The sequence below is a fragment of the Hyperolius riggenbachi genome, chromosome 9 (genome assembly GCF_040937935.1).
Source record: "Hyperolius riggenbachi isolate aHypRig1 chromosome 9, aHypRig1.pri, whole genome shotgun sequence".
Taxonomy (NCBI): domain Eukaryota; kingdom Metazoa; phylum Chordata; class Amphibia; order Anura; family Hyperoliidae; genus Hyperolius; species Hyperolius riggenbachi.
In genome coordinates, this window is record NC_090654.1 from 153,302,163 (window position 1) to 153,316,309 (window position 14,147).

At 44.2% G+C, this 14,147-nt stretch overlaps 1 protein-coding gene and 1 long non-coding RNA gene across 2 annotated transcripts in view; one reads left to right on the top strand and one right to left on the bottom strand.

The window, feature by feature from the left end:
• Positions 1 to 14,147, top strand: part of PHF2 (PHD finger protein 2) — a 762,463-nt gene that overhangs the window by 390,329 nt on the left and 357,987 nt on the right. The window lies entirely within an intron of this gene.
• The window catches only part of LOC137532757 (uncharacterized), a 72,651-nt gene continuing 71,480 nt past the window's right edge, over positions 12,977 to 14,147 (bottom strand). Inside the window, exon 3 of the long non-coding RNA XR_011023984.1 lies at positions 12,977 to 13,007. This is a non-coding gene — a long non-coding RNA (uncharacterized lncRNA). The remainder of the gene's footprint in view (positions 13,008 to 14,147) is intronic.

Genomic DNA, 14,147 nt, shown 5'->3' on the forward strand with positions numbered 1-14,147 from the left:
CAAACCCTGAATACGAAGGGACTTAACCTCCCTGAAAAACGTAGAGCCCTCTTACGCCAACTTCATAAACAACGTGTGCACATTGTGTTCCTGCAGGAAACACACTTCAAAGGCAATACTGCCCCCAAACTTACTGATAAGTATTACACTCAGGCCTTCTTCAGTAACTCGCCTGACACAAAAACCAAAGGTGTAGCAATATTACTGTCCAAGGATTTCGATTTTCGTTTCTTGCAGGAACACAAGGACAACTCCGGCCGCTTCCTTTTTATAAAAGGTACTTATTTATCCCGAACTTTTACACTTGGCACTTATTATGCCCCTAATAGTGGGCAACCGGCTTTTTTGGTCAGGGCCCTCGATGCTCTTGATAGTTTCGCAGAGGGAAGCTTAATTCTGGGAGGCGATCTTAACATGATCCTGGACCCATCTGTGGACTGCTCTACCGGTAAGAGCTCCCTGACCAACAGAGCAATTGCTAAATGTAGGAGGGAATTGGTTCAGCGCCAATTAGTCGATATCTGGAGGATCCAGCACCCATCCGGGCGCGATTATACTTTTTTCTCCAACTTACACAATTCCTATACGCGTATTGATCATATTTTTATCTCTCAAAATCTACTCTCTGAACAAATTTCCTCAGAGATTGGCAATATGACGCTATCTGACCATTCTCTGGTTACACTGGAATTGGGTATTCGCCCTAAAACTCACCTCCCTAGACAATGGCGTTTGAACATTTCCCTTTAAACACTCCATTTCCAACACCCTTCAGGAGTATTTTTTAACAAATACTACTGAAGAAGTCCCGCTTTCTTCAATCTGGGAAGCGCACAAATGCACCATTAGAAGGAAAATGATACAAGAGGCGAGCTTCAGACACAAAAAAAGACAGGAAGACATTCTTCATAGTTTAATTGGAAATACAGAGGCGCCAACAGGATAAAAATAGTACCAAATTAAAAACCATAAAATTGTGGGTGGCAATGGTGGAGTTGCCCACCCTACAAATAGACAGGACCACTTTGTGTGGTGAAACAAATTTAATCAATTTAATACTCCTAGTAACCAAAAACAATTTGCAACGCGTTTCACGGGACCCAAGCCCGCTTCCTCAGGCAAAAAACAATTACAAGCAGGAGCAACTGTAAACAAAAACACATGCATAAAATATAATCAATAATCTAATCAATAAAACATACAAATAGAACAGTGAGACTTTATAGCGATGATCAGAAATTGATCGAACCATGTTCCTAAAAAATATATATATATAAAAATATAACAAATGGTGGTAACGATGATCAAAAATTGACCAATTTTGATCATCGTTACCACCATTTGTTATATTTTTATATATATATTTTTTAGGAACATGGTTCGATCAATTTCTGATCATCGCTATAAAGTCTCACTGTTCTATTTGTATGTTTTATTGATTAGATTATTGATTATATTTTATGCATGTGTTTTTGTTTACAGTTGCTCCTGCTTGTAATTGTTTTTTGCCTGAGGAAGCGGGCTTGGGTCCCGTGAAACGCGTTGCAAATTGTTTTTGGTTACTAGGAGTATTAAATTGATTAAATTTGTTTCACCACACAAAGTGGTCCTGTCTATTTGTAGGGTGGGCAACTCCACCATTGCCACCCACAATTTTATGGTTTTTAATTTGGTACTATTTTTATCCTGTTGGCGCCTCTGTATTTCCAATTACGTTATTATCCACCTGGTGGATGGGTGTGGACACCCCTCTTTTTTCCGCACAGAGAGCGACTTTTTAACCTGAGCGGGGACAGGTCTAATCTCCCCGACTGTGATACGAGTGGTTGCCTAATCTCGGCAACCCACACTTGTGAGTATATTATACTATTATTTCTACAGATTACCATTTATCTACGATAATACACTATCGGGGGCTCTCGATTGTTTTTCTTTCTTTTTTTTCTCATTCTTCATAGTTTAAACACTATTAGAGTACTGGAGTCGCGTCACAAGAAAGCCTTATCATGTGCTGATTTGCAAAATCTGCAATTGGAAAGGGAAAAACTGAAAACCTCTCTCTTCCACAGGGAGAAACACTTGGCTCTTAAGTGCAAACGCTCATATTATGAGTTTGGCAACAAGTGCAGTAGAATGCTAGCTAGGGCCCTCCGGGAAACCTATGCTCACACTAATGTGGCACATATCCAAGACCGTTCGGGAATTAAAAAATATAGATCTGAATCAATCGCCAAGGTTTTCAGGGATTATTACCATTCCCTTTACAACTTACCATCTAACAACTCTGATCCTCCTAACCAGGCAAGGTCTCATGCCATAAACACTTATCTACAAGCTGCTGGCCTGCCCAAATTGACTGAACAAATCGTTAGTGATCTAGAATCCCCTATAACTGACTTTGAACTTAGACAGGCAATAAAGTCTTCAGCTACTGGCAAGGCCCCCGGTCCTGACGGCCTCCCACTTGATTATTATAAAACCTTTGGAGACATTCTGATCCCCCCGCTTACTGACGTTTCTTAATGCCTTAGTATCGGAAGATGCTCCTCCCTCTAGTCTACCCAGAGACATGCTATCTGCACAGATAGCGGTTATTCCTAAACCGGGTAAGGACGCCACCTTGTGCTCTAATTATCGTCCCATTTCCCTTTTAAACGCTGACTTGAAACTGTTTGCCAAAGTGTTGGCAAACAGGCTTTCCCCCCTTATGGATTCACTAGTTCATCCAGACCAAGCTGGTTTTATACCAGGACGTGAGGCGAGAGACAACACCATACGCACAATTGATCTTATCCAATGGGCGCATAAGACACATACCCCTCTGCTTCTTTTATCCACCGATGCCGAAAAGGCATTTGATAGGGTTGACTGGAGCTTTTTAGAGGCTACACTTCAACATATAGGCCTTGGTCAACATATGTTGCGGTGGATTATGTCACTCTATTCCATCCCGTCTGCGCAGGTCCGTGTTAATGGTGTTGTCTCTGCCTCTTTCCCTATTGCCAATGGTACAAGGCAAGGCTGTCCCCTTTCCCCTTTAATATTTGCCTTATCATTAGAACCCTTCCTACGCACTATCCGCAAGAATGTGAATATCAGAGGCCCCCAACTACCCTCTTCAGAGCACAAGGTGGCGGCCTATGCGGATGATCTGCTATTTTACCTGATAGAACCCCACACTTCCCTCCCCTCTTTGGAACTGGAATTAAAATCATACCAATACATTTCTAATTTTAAAATAAATCCAGACAAATGCCAAGCTATGGGGGTATCCATGCCAACTAATTTAAGTTCCCAGATCAAAAATAACTTTCCTTATAAATGGCCACCACAAGCTATTACATACCTTGGCATACGTATTCCCTCTTCACTAAATGATTTGTACAGACTCAATTTTGTCCCTTTGACCCAAACTCTAACTTCCGATCTACAGCGTTGGGACAAACCTTGCTTTTCCTGGTTAGGAAGGATCAACATTATAAAAATGAACATTTTACCAAGAATACTATACCTTTACCAAACCATACCAATAGTCTTGCCAGCGGAACACTTTAAGACTTTACGGAAGCGGTTTGCACGGTTCATCTGGAAACGCAAGCCCCCACGCATCCGTTACACTGCACTTGTTCTGCCCAAAGATTCTGGTGGTTTAGCTGTACCGGACATGGGAAAATATCACTCCGCAGCATCCTTGACTCGCCTAGTTGACTGGCACAGGAACTCCAATCAGAAAAGATGGGTACAACTAGAGCAAGATCTTGTTGGCACGGAGCTTTGTGTTTATCCTTGGTCCTCTTTTAAAATACAAAATGAATATCTCTCTGTGAACTCCACCTTAAATGCTCTCTTTAGGGTCCGCCATCTCCCAGATTTATCTCCTTGGCCTTCCCCTATGGTGCCCTTACTAAACAACCCATTATTCCCCCCCAGGCTGTTCTTCTCAAAGCTATGCCTGCTGGAGAATGGGTGACATAATTAGATGCCATGACCTCATACAAAATAAAGCTTGGATCCCACTCTCACAGATACGTGACTCACGTTCATGTCCATTTTTGGACGAATGGAGTCACATGCAATTTGTCCACTTTCTCAGTTCTCTGGGAAATAGGGAGCAACTTTCTAGACCACTCTCTACTTTTGAGAATTTATGTTTATCTAAGGGCACCATTAAAAAAACGCTTTCCCAGTTATATCAACTTCTGCTCTCAGATACCACCTGGTCCCTAGAACTCAAATCTAAATGGGAATCAGAACTTAACTGTGTATTTTCTGATGAGTGTTGGCAGAAGATACTCACGCTAAATCAATCTGCCTCAATGTCCTCTCGGATCAAAGAGTCCAATTATAAAATCTTGTCCAGGTGGTACCTGACTCCGAGCAGATTAAATAAAATTTTCCCTAATACTAGCTCTCAATGTTGGCGATGTGACAATGCAGTAGGTTCATTAACCCATATATTCTGGGACTGCGAAGCTATAAAACCATTTTGGCAATCGGTCCAGAAATACATTAAAATTTTAACAGACGGAGATCCGATTGAAGATCCCTCATACTACTTGCTCCATAATACCCCAAAACCCTTTAAAAAATTCAAGCGCTCTCTTTCTCGCCATTTGATGCAAGAGTCCTTATTGCTCGCCACTGGAAATCACAATCTGTGCCTTCAAAAAGGGAATGGATCAATGAGATAAAGTTTGTCTATCAGATGGAGTCTTTGACCCACACCTTACACGATAGGGACGAGGCCTTCTCACGTACATGGATTCACTGGGATATGTTTCTAGAATCAGAAGAATACCTACAAATTCCCCAGGATACATAAATATTTTACATTTTCCCCTTCGTATTGGGGTGATTCCACATTTTTCCTCATAAACTTGAGTTTTTTACTAGATCATGTGAGGTCTATTTGGGTTCGGCCCGGCGCGGATCTTACTATAAATCTTTCCTTCTTTATTTCACTCTAATGGGTTCTCTGGATCTGGTCTTCAGAGGACCCATTCTATTTCTCTCCTTTCCTTCCCCCTCTTTCTTTCTTTCCCCTTACCCCTCTTCATATACTCCGTTTAATAGTGGTAACACTACAGTTTTACTCTTTAAGCATTAATAGTGGGGGAAGGAATAGGCCCCTGGGCTTAGGATTTTAACTGTTGTGCACAATAGTTTGGAATGTTATATCTGACCTGTGGCTAGGAATGCCCCTCCCCACTAAGTGCTATTGTTATCTGTATTTATTTTGTTCAAGACTGTGATGAACCACTTGTTGTTTTGTTTAAAATGCTTTTTCTTCTTCAAAATAAAATAAAGAATCTTTAAAAAAAAAAAAAAAAAAATCTAACTGGCCACTCTTATTCAGAGATCCTATACTTGCTAAGCAACTACCCGATCTACCTTAAACCATCTTTAGAAAGGCCAAGTCCTTAAAGAATAAAATATCTAAAATCAACATTGGGGCCAGAGAGGACCATGTAGCCCTCAACGGCCCAATGATCATGGTGAACTAGAGGTGCAGTAAACCTAGGTTAAAATTCTGTAGATTCATAAAACATTGTTGCAAATCATTGGAAATCAAAAATAATATGATTCAGATAAAGCAGTTCATCACTTGTGCCACCCCCTTTGTCATATACCTCTTGTTGTGTGAATGCACCAAACACTATGTGGGCAGAACCACCCACCCCTTACGTGAACATTTTGGTGAACACCGACGAGGGTTCAAAGATGGCCTACAAGGCCACAGCGTACTCAGACACTTCCTGGAAAATCAGTCAATCCACAGATGGACTATCTGGACTATCAGTAGTTGGCCTGAAGGCCATCTCAAATGAACTGCCGAAAGGTGTAAGATTCCGAAGGTTATGTGAAAGAGAGACCTTCTGGATCTTCAAGCTCAACACGTTGTCTCCCTTGGGTCTTAATGAAGAAGTGGAAACAGTAAATTTCATCTAAGTTAACCCCTAGGTTTTACCCCATTTCCCTTCCCCCCCCCCCCACCCGCCCCTTCTCCCCTTTCTTCCCCCTCCCCCTCACACTTTTTTGTCCTTTCCCAACACCCCACTCTTTTTCCCTCTCCCCCCTCCCTTTCTCCTCCCATATACTTTCAACCAGTCACACAGGTCGGGATATGTTCAACAGGATGTTCTTATATTATGTTTGTGTATATACACATTTATACATTTTTCTGCATACGATTTATACATATATCCTTTTTACTATTGTTACTAATAACTTCGCATTTCCCAACATTATGTTTTTACACATCTGGAGATACCCTTTTAACCTTTTCCCACCAGCATATGTGGCCATGATTACTGCTAGTGCAATTTTATTGCAATTCAATTTTGCGTCCTCATCAAGTCTACCATATATCTGATACTTTTTATGAGGCACCAGATCTAGCTCTGAACTTGTGGTATTGGGATCTCTTCTAGTGATTTTAATTGTGCATGATTTTTTTTTATTGTGAATTATTTTTTATTATGAATCTTTTCTCTTTGATGGCTGTCTTATGATGATATCCTATCAGATTTTCCATGATGTCCTCCTAGGATTAATATCCCTTTATGTCCACATTCCTTATGTTTATTCATTCATTTTTATGTTTACCTGCACGTTAAGGCAAATATTTGATCCCACCCCCCTTTTTACCTTTAAAGGGACACTTAAGTCTCTGTAAAAAAATGAGTTTTACTCACCTGGGGCTTCCAGCAGCCCCCTGCAGCTGTATCGTGCCCACGCCGACTCCATCAGATGCTCCTGGACCCGCCGGCAGCCACTTCCGGTTTCGGCGACAGGAGCCGACAGGCCGGGAACGCGAGTGATTGATCGTGTTCCCAGCCACAATAGCGCCCTCTATGCTGCTATAGCATATAGTATTTAGCATATAGCAGCATAGAGGGTGCTATTGTGGCTGGGAACGCGGCGGGTCCAGGAGCATCTGATGGAGTCGGCGTGGGCACGATACAGCTGCAGGGGGCTGCTGGAAGCCCCAGGTGAGTAAAACTCATTTTTTTTACAGAGACTTAAGTGTCCCTTTGAGGCTAGGGATATAATAATTGAAATTCCTTTCCCCCTCTCCCCACTGCTGAGGGTCTCAGCCCGTGTGAGCATGTCGCTTCCATCCACCACCGTGGCAACACTACTCCTCCCACCCCTTGATGACGCGTATTCTCTGTCACTGCGGCACAGTCTGTCCCGCTCTCATGCGTCTTTTTTGTCCGCATGTTACCTAGACGACGAGCCATGTAGGACACACCACGGCTGATTGGCTGAGCGGCTCACGCCCCCCGACGTCCTGCTTTGCGCTTACCTCCCTGCCCCTCTCCTTGTCATGACCCTGCACACGTGGGGTCTCGGGGCTAATACATTGTGCTGCAATGTGATTACTTGGTTGACACAACAAGCAGTCGGTCATCTCCCGCACCCGCCCCAGCAACTTCTGGCGCATGCGTGGAGTCACCTTTTCCCGTGAATTTCCGGGGATCACCATAGTTACCCTAATTACTCAATTACCCCATTATCCGCTTAGATCCTCAGATAGGGAGTATATACTTGTGTACGTCACCTGATGAGGGCGAGGATTCGCTGAAACGTGTTGTGATGCTACCAGCACATGAATACCAGAAGGGACAGCCACCCAGCCCTCATCCACCAGGGTACAGACTTCCGCAGGCCACGGCAGTTCAGTAGGAAGCATCCCTGAAGTTACCAGGATTGGGCATAGCCCATCGTTATAGGCTCATTTCGTTTTTAATCCAGTAAGTGCAATTTGTTGTTGTGCAAATCTTATAATAAATATTGGTTTACACTATGGAGCGCTTTTCCTCTCCTTTTTTCTGTTTTTTCACAAGCATGCCTTACAGCTGGGCATAAGAGGAGCAGCTGACAGTGGGAAGCCAACCACCTCTTGCAGCATCACCTCTGATTCCTAGAAGCGCAAGATTTCTCTTTTTCCTGTACACAATTATTTTTTAATGCCTCCGATTCTACAAGCTGGTATGGTAAAAGATGACAGGCTAGCAGTTCTGACAAGCCAGCAATCAGACGTTGGGTATGGGGGTTACTTTGCGACATGATTTTTTTCATCTCAAACCTCTGAATGATGGAACGCTGACTCTGTTGCAATGACCGTGAAGCGGGCTGGCTTGAAGGTGGAGTGGCATATCTTCTGTCTACAGCAGATATACAGAAATATTCCTACACTAGAGCCTTGTTAAGCTGGTCTAGTACCGCTAGAAGTGACAGGACGTGTTGTTTGGCTGTCCCCAGGTGACGTCACATCCCCTAATGTTTGCCTTCTGTCCCCTGCAACCACTTTCTGCTTCCTACCCTTCTCCTGCCTCTTCGAGGCTTGATCTTTCCCGCTAAACTCTTCTCCTGTTCCTCTTTTGTGGGCACCCATGAGACATCCATCACCACATCATCATCATGCTCACCATTGATTATAGCTTCAAGCTCACAGTAGGCTGCAACAGCGTCCGAGTGTCTGCTTTGTTCTTCTCCCTCATCCAATGGAAAGAATGCTTGCACAGCAGTCTGATCCTTCAGTGCCTGGGAAAATAGCTCCTACTCTGAGCAATCCAATTCAGTTGGTGGGGCTGTGGTGATGGAGGTGGTGTTGTAGTTCACCAAAGCAGAGGAGGATGAAGAAAGTGCAGGAACATTGGCAGTTGAAGAGGTAGAACTCTGAGTGAGCCAGTCAACCACCTCTTCTGCATTCTGGGTAATGGCTTTTTTCTGCAGAACACATGTACCACGGCCATGGGATGATGCTCCGCCACGACCCCCTGAACCTCTGTGCTTTGGCCTGCCTCTGCCTGTCATGTTTGTTGTAGTGAGTGACCAGCCAAGGAATATTGGTATAAATGTCTGTGAAACTTCACCAACCCACTTGATCTCACCGACATTAAACTCACAGTAAGGTTAGGTGATGTGTTGGTGTAACACTCTATGCTCACTCAGGGACACAAATGTCCGACTGTGACACTGTATAACATATTTTTCGGACTATTAGACTCTCCTGACCATAAGACGCACATAGGTTGAGAGGGCTAAAACCAGGGAAAAAGAACAATACTAAACCTGGTGTGTCTATGGTGCAGGAGTGTCTTGTGGATTATTTCTCCCCCACTCATTGTGTCCTCCATGTACCTCTTAAATCTCCATGTCCTCTTTCCCCCATGTGTCCGCCATGTGTTCCTTATGTATTCTCCTCTGTCCCACATGTGTACGCCTCTGTTCCTATTGTTACCGCCTCTTTCCCCCTTATGTCCTCCTCCATGCCCCTTTATGTAATGCTGTGTCCTCTATTGTCTCCCTGTGACATCCTTCCTTCTCTTTTATATCCCACTGTGTTATCCTTCATCACCCCTTTGTGTCCCCCTGTGTCCACCTTCACCCCCCTTTGTGTTCCCCTGTGCCCACCTTCATCCCCCTTTGTGTCCCCTTGTCCTTCTCCCCTTTTGTGTCCCCCGTTGTCCTCCTTCGTCCCCTCCCTTGTCCTCTCTCACACACCCCCCATGCTCCTTTGTCCCAACCTTTATCCTCCTTTGACTTCCCCCTGTGTCCCCCATAATTCCACCCCCCATGCAGAGTGTAGCAGACGCTCACCTAAACTTAGGAGCCTTTGGCGATCAGAGACTGGTCGCATGTAATTAATGATGCGATACGGCACTAGAGGAGCAGTAAGGAAGAGGAGAGTTCTCTGGTTGTTGTGGACTTCATGGGTTAGTTGAGTGCCTGCTGCACTCTGCACGGGTAGAGAAGCAGAGGAGAAGACGTTCCTGTACTAGGCCGTGGCACCCCAGGGAAGGCATCCACATCAGACACTGTCTGCTCTATGTGTTAATTGGAGCAGATGGTCTGGAGGATGGGACCACGGCTCCCAATGGGGCCAATCACTGCACTCACTCAGTGGTTGGTCCCACCCTCGAGATCATTGTCTCCAAATAACACACAGCACAGACAGCCTTTGATATGGATGCCTTCCCCTGGGGTGCTGCGGACTGGTGCAGGACATCTAGGACACGTGGAGCCAGAAGTCCGAATTGTTTTATTTGGACTATAAGATGCAGTAACTTTTCCTCCCCACTCTAGGGGGAGAAAAAGTTTGTCTAATAGTCCGAAAAATACGGTATATATTTTTTTTTATGACACACTGACTGTCTGATATCTTGCAATAATGTCTTGACAGCTTGCAATAAACCATGCGCAGTTAGTCATTAAAGGTATCACCGAAATCAACATTTGTTGGTTTTATGTCTGCATTTCTGCTTCTCAACTAACACTTTGCTCTCTCCCCATTGTGGATTTTCTGCTGTATGATGTCATTTTAATGAGAGTGGAATAAAGCCTGGCTTTTAGTTGATGTGCGCTACCACTTTTTTCTTCAATTGATACCAGTTGCCTGGCGATCCTGCTGTTCCTCTGCCTCTGATACTTTTAACCATAGACCCTAAACAAACATGCTTCTGACAAGATTAGCTACATGCTAATTTCTGGTGTGATTCAGACACTACTGCAGCCGAATATTTCATTATTTAAAAGGAAATAAATATAGCATCTTCCATATACTTCTCGCTTCAGGTTCCCTTTAATCATGTCCAAGACATTTTTATTTATCTGCGGGGATTTTTTAAAATTTACACCTAGAATTCTTGTTCCCATAAGGATGTGATCTGCAAACTTAACTCCCCAGCTGTTAAGGAACTACAAGTCCCACTATGCATTGCAGGAGTCTGACAGCCACAGTCACGATTCATAAAGGCAAATGCATTATGGGACTTGTAGTTCCTTAATAGCTGGAAAGCCAAGTTTGCAGATCACTGCCATAAGGGATGTACATTAAGGCCCCATTTACACTTATACTGGAAGTGTGCGTTGCGTTACCTAGTTTTACAACAGGGTAATGCAACAGCAATGCAAGTCATTGGGGTGGGGCCTTTTACACTTACTGCGTCATGTCACACTGAAAGTGTTTATCCAGCCACCATCCTGACCCACAGCCTGCAAGGGGTCACCACAAGCACTACGCTTAACGCCTGGAACTTGGGGAAATGAAAGTCATTGGGCGACACAGTAGGTGTGAACAACGGAGAAACCCGTTGTGGAAACCCTGGAAACGTACTCCCTGTCCAACAGGGAGATGTCACTGAGCAACACTATGCATATGGCCCTGTCGGCGCACTCTGCAACAGGGTTATATGTTTGTCATTTTTTTAAATTGGGGGGCAGCTAGAGCATAGCAACCCACTGCAAGGCAAGAATCCGGTGTAAAACTGGCCTAAAAGTTTGCCATTTACTCTTGTTCCTGGCAGCATTTACTGTATGTGACAGTGATTGGTGAAGGGAAACTAGTGTTCCCAGAGCCAATCGCAGTGCCTGGAATGAATGGACATGACCCCAATCAGGGGCCATGTCCATTCATAATGATGAAAGTAAAAGTGTCACGATTGCTCGTGTCGCCTACATCTCCTTGCTCCTGCGCTGGCTCCTGCATGGGGGGGCAGAGTGTAATGATCACACATTACACTCCAGCCACCGAGTCCCAAGCAGCTCCTCAGTCTTCCTCCCGAATGGCGGAGGACAATGACCCGACATGCTTCCGGGTCAGACGTCCTCTGTTACTAGGCGTGCGCTTCTTTCTGATTTATGCAGGGCTGAAAGTGGTACTGCACTTTTCCCTAATTGAGAGGCAGGGTATTTAAGCCCTGCACTCTCACTGTTTGGATGCTGTTGCATCCTTGGTCACAGCCACATCATCTCCATGTCGCTCTCCCCCTCCAAGCCATTCCACTTCAGGATTTCCTCCTTGACCAGACTCTCCCTCTCCAGGATTCCCTTTGGCATTACCCTATTGCTCATCTTGCCTGTTAGCCTGCCTGTTTGCCTGCATTGCCTAACATAGGATCCCTGCACACCCTGTCAGTCTCCATCCTGTCACTACCTTACCCTGGTTCCCTGCCTGGTCAGTCTCCGAGCCTCACTTCCCTATCTGCTGCATTCCCAGGGATTTCCCCAGCCTGCCATTTCCTCTCCGGGAACTTCTTTTAATCACCCACAGCATCCTGGTGATTCTCTCTGCCAGTGAGCTCCCCTCCTGGGAACTCCTCCAATCATCCACAGCTTTCCGGGGTTTTCCCCAGCTGGCGAGTTCCCCTCCAGGAACTTCCTTTAATCACCCGCAACATCCTGAGGATTCCCTCTGCCTGTGAGCTCCCCTCCAGGAACTATCGAGACATCTGCAGCATCCCGGGGATTATCCTTGCCTGCCAGTACCACTCCAGGAACTCACCAGTCACCTGCAGCTTCCTGGGGATTCCTCCAGCTGCCTGTTTCCCTCCAGGGAGCCCCTACAATTAGCTCCCTTCCTAGGGTTTTCTCCACCCTATCCGCTCCCCTACCGGGTTCCTAGCCTGTCAGCTTCCTTCTCTGAGGTTATGCTAGACTGTCAGTATCTCAGGGACTTAACCTGTCAGTCAGTACCCTCCTGGGATCCGTTGCTGTTGACTCCTAACCCAGGATTCCCCCTGCCTGTCCGCTGCCCTCTTGGGAGCCCTCAGTCAGCTCCACTCCCTGGTTTTTCCCACTAGTCCGTTCCCCTCCTGGGTACGCCTCCTGTCAGTATCCTTTCAGGAATCCCTATAGGTTAGGCTTACCTGCCCAGTAAGCCTCTCCTGGTCCCATTGCTCAACTGCCACACTGCTCGAGACCCCTCCTATCCTGTCAGGTACCCTCTGTTCTTCCTGTCCCAGTTCTTCCCATCACTAGTGTGGTAGTCCTTCTCATCACTGGTGTGGTGGTCCCACTAGGGGTGACGGTCCATCATTCCTTGTTGGTTGCACTGGTGAAGACCCATGCTAGCTTAGACCCCACGACCCAGGGCTACTCGCCCCTTGATATACCAGTGATGGGATCAACAGAACCCAGGCAGTTCGCCCCTGACAAAAAGGAAGTTAAAAAATAATCGAACACTTACTTGTAACCCAGGATAATTTTTGTAGCACCATCTAGTGGCAAAAAAAGGAAAAAATACAGTCAGGGTACAGTTTTCATTAAAAATAATAAATGTAATCCTCTCTAAACCCCCCCCCCCCCGTCTCCCCCTCCTCCCCTCCCTCCCGTCCCCCTCAACTACCAAACCAACACTATGAAAGAAAGGTGTAAAAAAAAATACATGAATGGTTTAGCCTCAGGGCTTGTAATTATTGAATGAATACGAAAAAAAAAACCACAAGACAGGAAAAATACACCTTTGTTTCCAAATATTATATTTTCGCCATACATTGTACTAGAAATATAATTTAAATGTTGTGGTATCTGAGAATAAGGGGCAAATAAAATGTGTGGGTTTTATTTATAGTAGCATTGCTTATTTTAAAACTATAGGGGATGGAATTGTTGAAATTGTGTATTTTTCTTGTATTTGCCTATAAAATGCATTAAAAAATAAAGTAATTACGAAAAACAAGTATAACCTCAAAAAGCCTAATTTGTGTGAAAAAAAGCAAGAATGATCATTAGTGACAAAGTTATTGGTGAATGAATGGGAGGAGTGCTGACAGAGGAAAATTGCTTCCGTCCTTCAGGTGAAAACAACTGTAGGCTGAAGTGGTTAAAAGACAATACATAAATTGTTACCTTTGGCACTGAATTTTTAAATATGTATGCCATGAGGGTGTATTACTGTTATTTTTGCAAATAGGGGCTTGTAATTATTGATTGCAGTGGAAAAAAATACACCTTTATTTCCAAATAAAACATTATCACCATACATTGTACTAGGGACACAATTTAAAAGTTGTAATTACTGAAACAAATTGGGGAAACAATGTGTAGTTTTTTTTTCTACAGTAATATGGTTTATTTTAAAACTATACTGGTTGCAAACTGAGAAGTGATGACTTTTAATCACTTTTTCTTTTTTTTTTCCTTATTATTTCTTTGAAAATGCATTTAAAATAAAGTAGCAGAAAGTACCTTTCAAAGGAAGCCTAATTTGTGGCAAAAAATAAAATAAAAATCAATGTGTAGCTCATTCAAGTAGTGATAAATGTATTGCCGAATGAATGGAAGCAGCACTGAAATGTGAAAATTGCTCTGGATTTTAAGGGGAAAAACCCCTTAGTGGTGAAGTGTTTAATATTCCT